We start from the raw sequence: 7,692 nt of genomic DNA, 5'->3' as shown, positions 1-7,692 counted from the left end.
ATTTCCTGACACTGCCCCTGGCCTGGTAGCTGACTCTGTCCCGAGTTAATTTCCTGCCTCTTATCCTCACTGATGCCCTAATGCTCTCCCTAACTAAGGCCCTGACTAGTCCTAACTAAGGCCCTGACACTGTCTCTAACTAAGGTCCGGAATCTGTCCCTAATATAAGGCCTGCTTCTGCCAAAAACTAAAATCCGGACACTATCCTGAGCTAATATCCTGACCCATTTCTAACCAAGGTCCTGACACTGTCCCTAAGAAAGCCCTGTTGCTTTCCCTAAGCGAAGGCGTTAGGATGTGCCTAACTCAGGCCCTGAGGCTATGCCTAACTGAGGCCTTGATGCTGTGACTACCTCAGGCCCTGATTGTGTCTTTAACTAAGACCCTATTGCTGATCCAACAAAGGCCCTGATGCGGCTCCTACATCATGCCCTGACAGTGTCCCCAGCTAAGGGCCTGACGGTAGGCTCACTCAGGCCCTGTTGCTCTCCCTCAGTCAGGCTCTGATGCTGTCTCTACCTGAAGCCCTGACACTGGTCCTAAAAAAGGGCCTGATACTGTCAGTTACTAAGGTCTTGACACTATCCCTACGTCATTTCCTGACACGACCCCTAAACTTTACCTTAACCCTATCCCTAGCAAATGTCCTGAAAAGGCCCTGGAAAAGGCTTTAGCAAAGCCCCTGAGGCTGATCCTACCGAGGCCCTTATGTTACTCCTAAGTCATGCCCTGACACTGTCCCTAATTAAGGCCCTGATGCTAGGCCTCACTCAAGCCCTGTCGCTCTCCTTAATTCCGGCTCTGACGGTGTCCCTATCTGAAGCCCTAACACTGATCCTAAATTCGGCCCTGATGCTCTAAGTAACTAAGGTCCTGGCACTATTCCTAGGTCATGCCTTGACACTACCCCTAGATCTTAACATAAACATGTCTTTTAACTAATGTCGAGCCTCTTATGCTAACTAAATCCCTGATGCTGTCCCTAACTAAGGCCGTGAAATGAGTCCCGAGGCCGTGACACTGTCCCTAACTAAGGCCTTGATGCTCGTCCTAAATCCTGCCCTGACACTTTCCCTAACTAAGGCTCTGACACTATTCCTAACTCAGGCCCTAACATTGTACCTAACACAGGCCCAGATGCTAGTCCTAACTAAGGCCTTGACAGTGTCCCTAACTAAGGCCCTGCTGCCATCAATATCTAATGTCCTGACATTATCCTGAGCTCATTTCCTCACTCATCTCTTACCAATGTCCTGAAACTGTCCCTAAGTAAGCCCTGATGCTGTCCCTAAGTGAGGCCATGAGGCTGTCCCTAACAGAGGCCCTGAAAATGGCTTTAGCAAAGCCCCTGAGGCTGATCCTACCGAGGCCCTTATGCGACTCCTAAGTCCTGCCCTGACACTGTCCCTAGTTGAGGCCCTAACGCTAGGCCTCACTCAAGCCCTGTTGCTCTAAGTCCGGCTCTGACAGTGTCCCTATCTGAAGCCCTAACACTGGTCCTAAATAAGGCCCTGATGCTCTAAGCAACTAAGGTCTTGGCATTATACCTAGGTCATGTCTTGACACTATTCCTAGACCTTAACCTAACCATGTCTTTAACTAATGTCGAGCGGCTTATGCTAATTAATCCCTGATGCTGTCCCTAACTAAGGACCTGAAATTAGTCCCAAGATCATGACCCTGTCCCTAACTCAGGCCTGGAGGCTCGTCCTAACTCAGGCCCTGACACAACACCTAACTCAGTCCCTGACACTGTACCTAACAAATGCTCTGATGCTCGTCCTAAGTCAGGCCCTGACACTGTCTCTAAGGCCATGCTGCCGTCAATATCTATTCTCTCCAAGGCCGTGCTGCTGTCAATATCTAAAGTCCTGACATTATCCTGAGCTAATATCCTCACCCATGTCTTACTAAGGTCCTGAAACTGTCCCAAAGTAAGCCCTGACGCTGTCCCTAAGTGAGGCCCTGAGCCTGTCCCTAAAAGAGGCCCTGAGCATGTCTTTAACCAAGACCCTGATGCTGATCCTAGAGAGGCCTTTATACTACTCCTAAATCATGCCCTGACACTGTCCCTAACTCAGGCCCCAGAGATAGGCCTCACTTAGGCCCTGTTGCCGTACCTCAGTTAGGCTGTGACGCTATCCCTACATCAAGTCCTGACACTGGTCCTGATTACGGCCCTGACACTGGTCCTAACTAAGGCCCTGATGCTCTCAAAAACTAAGGTCTTCACGCTATCCCTAGCTCATTTCCTCACACTACACCTGGCCTGGAAGCTGACTCTGTCCCGAGCTAATGTCCTGCCTCTTATCCTCACTGAAACCCTAATGCTCCCCCTACCAAAAGCCCAGACTAGTCCTATCTAAGGCCCTGACACTGTCTCTAACTAAGGCCCGGAATCTGTCCCTAATATAGGCCCTGCTGCCGGCAATAATTAACATCTGCACACTATCCTGAGCTAGTATCCTGACCCATTTCTAACCAAGGTCCTGACACTGTCCCTAAGAAAGCCCTGTTGCTGTCCCTAAGCGAAGGCGTTAGGATGTGCCTAACTCAGGCCCTGAGGCTATGCCTAACTGAGGCCTTGATGCTGTGACTACCTCAGGCCCTGATCATGTTTTTAACTAAGACCCTGTTGCTGATCCAACAAAGGCCCTGATGCGGCTCCTACATCACGCCCTGACAGTGTCCCCAGCTAAGGGCCTGACGCTAGGCCTCACTCAGGTCCTGTTGCTCTCCCTCAGTCAGGCTCTGATGCTGTCTCTACCTGAAGCCCTGACACTGGTCCTAAATAAGAGCCTGATATTGTCAGTTACTAAGGTCTTGACACTATCCCTACGTCATTTCCTGACATGACCCCTAAACTTTACCTTAACCCTATCCCTAGCAAATGTCCTGAAAAGGCCCTGAAAATGGCTTTTGCAAAGCCCCTGAGGCTGATGCTACTGAGCCCCTTATGTTACTCCTAAGTCATGCCCTGACACTGTCCCTAGTTAAGGCCCTGATGCTAGGCCTCCCTCAAGTCCTGTCGCCCTAGCTATGTCCGGCTCTGACGGTGTCCCTATCTGAAGCCCTAACACTGAGGTTAAATTAGGCCATGATGCTCTAAGTAACTAAGGTCTTGGCACTATCCCTAGGTCATGCCTTGACACTACCCCTAGACCTTAACATAAACATGTCTTTTAACGAAGGTCGAGCTTCTTATGCTAACTAAATCCCTGATGCTGTCCCTAACTAAGGCCCTGAAATTAGTCCCGAGGCCGTGACCCTGTCCCTAACTCAGGCCTGGAGGCTCGTCCTAACTCAGGCCCTGACACAACACCTAACTCAGTCCCTGACACTGTACCTAACAGACGCTCTGATGCTCGTCCTAAGTCAGGCCCTGACACTGTCTCTAAGGCCCTGCTACCGTCAATATCTATCTCTCCAAGGCCCTGCTACCGTCAATATCTAAAGTCCTGACATTATCCTGAGCTAATATCCTGACCCATTTCTTACCAAGGTCCTGAAACTGTCCCAAAGTAAGCCCTGATGCTGTCCCTAAGTGAGGCCCTGAGGCTGTCCCTAAAAGAGGCCCTGAGCATGTCTTTAACCAAGACCCTGATGCTGATCCTACAGAGGCCATCATACTACTCCTCGGTCATGCCCTGACACTGTCCCTAACTCAGGCCCCAGAGATAGGCCTCACTTAGGCCCTGTTGCCGAACCTCAGTTAGGCTCTGAGGCTGTCCCGGTATCAAGCCCTGAAACTGGTCCTGATTAAAGCCCTGACGCTGGTCCTGATTAAAGCCCTGATGCTCTCAATAACTAAGGTCTTCACACTATCCCTAGCTCATTTCCTGACACTACCCGTGGCCTGGAAGCTAAGTCTGTCCCGAGTTAATTTCCTGCCTCTTATCCTCACTGATACCCTAATGCTCTCCCTAACTAAGGCCCTGACTAGTCTTAACTAAGGCCCTGACACTGGCTCTAACTAAGGCCTGCAATCTGTCCCTAATATAGGCCCTGCTGCCGGCAAAAACTAAAATCCGGACACTATCCTGAGCTAATATCCTGACCCATTTCTAACCAAGGTCCTGACACTGTCCCTAAGAAAGACCTGTCGCTGTCCATAAGTGAAGGTGAGAGGCTGTGTCTAACTCAGGCCCTGAAGCTATGCCTAACTGAGGCCTTGACACTGTGACTACCTCAGGCCCTGATCATGTCTTTAACTAAGACTCTATTGCTGACCCAACAAAGGCCCTGATGCGGCTCCTACATCATGCCCTGACAGTGTCCCCAGCTAAGGGCCTGACGCTAGGCTCATTCAGGCCCAATAGCTCTCCCTCAGTCAGGCACTGACGCTCTCCCTACCTGAAGCCTTGATACTGGTTCTAATTAAGGCCCTGATAGTCTCAGTGACTAATGTCTTGACACTATCCCTTGGTCATTTCCTGACACGATCCCTAAACTTTACCCTAACCCTGTCCCTAGCAAATGTCCTGCCTCTTATGCTAACTGAAGCCCTTACACTGTGCCTAACAAAGACCCTGATTTTAGGCCCACGTCCATGACACTGTCCCTAACTAAGGCCTAGATGCTCGTCCTAAATGCGGCCCAGAACTGTCCCTAACTGATGCCCTAACACTATTCCTAACTCAGGCCCTGACACGGTACCTAACAGAGGCTCTGATGCTAGTCCTAACTAAGGCGTTGACAGTGTCCCTAACTAAGGCCCTGCTGTTGAGTTGAGACCCATTGAATGTGTAGCATGCAGTATTACTTCAAAGCGTCTCTATTTGCTCCCCGAACCTCATCAGTCCTCTCAGCCCCAAGTGTCCAGCCTTATGTCTCACCCAGCTGTGTGTGTAGATAATGTCCTGACACTATCCTGAACTAATTTCCTCACCCATCTCTTACCAAGGTCCTGAAACTGTCCCCAAGTAAGCCATGACGCTGACCGTGAGGCCCTGAGGTTGTCCCTAACAGAGGCCCTGATATTGGCTTTAGCAAAGCCCCTGAGGCTCATCCTGCCAAGGCCTTTATGCTACTCCTAAGTCATGCCCTGACACTGTCCCTAGCTAAGGCCCTGACGCTAGGGCTCACTCAAGCCCTGTCTCTCTCCCTAAGTCCGGCTCTGATGCTGTCCCTACCTGAAGCCCTGACACTGGTCCTAAATTAGACCCTGATGCTCTAAGTAACTAAGGTCTTGGCACTATCCCTAGGTCATGTCCTGACACTATCCCTAGACCTTAACCTAACCTTGTCTTTAACGAGTGTCGAGCCTCCTATGCTAACTAAATCCCTGATGCTGTCCCTAACTAAGGCCCTGAAATTAGACCCGAGGCCATGATGCTGTCCCTAACTGAGGCCTGGAGGTCGTCCGAACTCAGGCCCTGACACTACACCTAACTCAGTCCCTGACACTGTACCTAACAAAGGCTCTCATGCTCATCCTAAGTCAGTCCCTGACACTGTCTCTAAGGCCCTCCTGCCGTCAATATCTAAAGTCCTGACATTATCCTGAGTTAACATCCTGATACATGTCTTACCACGTTCCTGAAGCTGTCCCAAAGTCAGCCCTGATGCTGTCCCTAAGTGAGGCCCTGAGGCTATCCCTAACAGAGGCCCTGAGAATGTCTTGAACGAAGACCTTAATGCTGATCCTACAGAGGCCCTTATACTACTCCTAAGTCATGCCCGGACACTGTCCCTCACTCAGTCCCTAAAGATAGGCCTCACTTAGGCCCTCTTGCCGTACCTTAGTTAGGCTCTGACGCTATCCCTACATCAAGCCCTGACACTGGACCTGATTAAGGCCCTGACACTGGTCCTAACTAAGGCCCTGATGCTCTCAATAACCAATGTCTTCATGCTATCCCTAGCTCATTTCCTGACACTATCCCTGGCCTGGAAGCTGACTCTGTCCCGAGCTAATTTCCTGCCTCTTATCCTCACTGAAGCCCTAATGCTCTCCCTAAGGCCCTGACTAGTCCTAATTAAGGCCCTGACACTGTCTCGAACTAAGGCCCGGAATCTGTCACTAATATAGGCCCTGCTACCGGCAATAACTAAAATCAGGACACTATCCTGAGCTAATATCCTGACCCATTCCTAACCAAGGTCCTCACACTGTCCCTAAGAAAGCCCTATCGCTTTCCCTAAGTGATGACCTCAGGCTGTGCCTAACTCAGGCCCTGAAGCTATGCCTAAATGAGGACTTGATCCTGTGACTACCTCAGACCCTGATCATGTCTTTAACTAAGACCCTACTGCTGATCTAACAAAGGCCCTGATGCAGCTCCTACATCATGCCCTGACAGTGTCCCCAGCTAAGGGTCTGACGCTAGGCCTCACTCAGGCCCTGTTGCTCTCCCTAAGTCAGGCACTGACGCTGTCCCTACCTGATTCCTTGGGTCACAAATCAAGCCTTGGTAAATTTAAGAAAATTAAGCATTGTTTTAATTTGTTCTTTGTTTCCAAATTGTTTATGTTTTGTGTCTCCTACCTGATTCCTTGATACTGGTTCTAAATAAGGCCCTGATACTCTCAGTGACTAAGGTCTTGACACTATCCCTAGGTCATTTCCTGACATGATCCCTAAACTTTATCCTAACCCTGTCCCTAGCAACTGTCCTGCCTCTTATGCTAATTGAAGCCCTTATGCTGTGAATACTTCAGGCCCTGAATTTAGTCCCAAGGCCGTGACACTGTCCCTAACTAAGGCCTAGATGCTCATCCTAAATCTGGCCCTGACACTGTCCCTAACTAAGGCCCTGCTGCTGTCAATATCTAAAGTCCTGAAAGTATCCTGAGCTCATTTTATCCTGACCCATCTCTTATTAAGATCCTGAAACTGTCCCAAAGTAAGCCTTGATGCTGTCCCTAAGTGAGGCCGTGAGGCTGTCTCTAACAGAGGCCCTGATAATGTCTTTAACAAACACCTTAGGCTGTTCCTACCGAGGCCCTTATGCTGCCCTTAAGTCATGCCCTGACACTCTCCCCAGCTAAGGCCCTGACTCTAGGCCTCACTCAGGTCCTGTCGCTCTCCCTATGTCAGGCTCCTACGCTGTCCCTACCTGAAGCCCTGACACTGGTCTTAAATTAGGCACCGATGCTCTAAGTAGCTATGGTCTTGACACTATCCCTACGTCATTTCCTGACGCTATTCCTAGACCTTAACCTAACCTTGTCTTTAGCTAATGTCGAGCGTCTTATGCTAACTAAATCCCTGATGCTGTCCCTAACTGAGGCCCTGAATTTAGTCCCGAGGCCGTGAACCTGTCCCTAACTGAGGCCTGGAGGCTGTCCTTAACAAAGGCCCTCAACTTATCTTTAACTGAGGCCCTGACACTCTCCCTAATTAAGGATTGAGGCTGTCTCTAACTAAGGCCCTGAGTCTGTCTTTAACTACTGGCCTCACTCTTTCCCTAACAAAGTTCCTGACACATTCCCTAACTAAGACCCTGACACGGCCCCTAATAACTTGAGCTGTCCCTCATTAATGCCCTGATGCGGCCCATAAATGATGTACTGAAGACGGCACTAAGGTCCAGACGATGTCACTAATGACCCAAAATCTCTCTTACTAAGGCCCTCAAATTACCTCTAACTGAGGCCCTAAAGATGTCCATAACTATAAGTCCCTGACACTATCTCTAACTAAGATCCTCAAGTTATCTTTAACTGAGGCCATGACAGTGTCCCTAACGA

At 49.8% G+C, this 7,692-nt stretch overlaps 1 long non-coding RNA gene across 1 annotated transcript; it reads left to right on the top strand.

The window, feature by feature from the left end:
- The first annotated feature begins 229 nt into the window (after positions 1-229).
- LOC125963047 (uncharacterized) lies at positions 230-6,559 on the top strand. Its single transcript, XR_007474802.1, has 3 exons — positions 230-870; positions 5,186-5,209; positions 6,541-6,559. It is a non-coding gene; the product is annotated as an uncharacterized LOC125963047 (long non-coding RNA).
- The last annotated feature ends 1,133 nt before the right edge of the window (positions 6,560-7,692 follow it).

This window comes from Orcinus orca, chromosome X (genome assembly GCF_937001465.1).
Source record: "Orcinus orca chromosome X, mOrcOrc1.1, whole genome shotgun sequence".
In the NCBI taxonomy this organism is placed as follows: domain Eukaryota; kingdom Metazoa; phylum Chordata; class Mammalia; order Artiodactyla; family Delphinidae; genus Orcinus; species Orcinus orca.
This window is presented reverse-complemented; position numbering and strand designations above follow the sequence as displayed.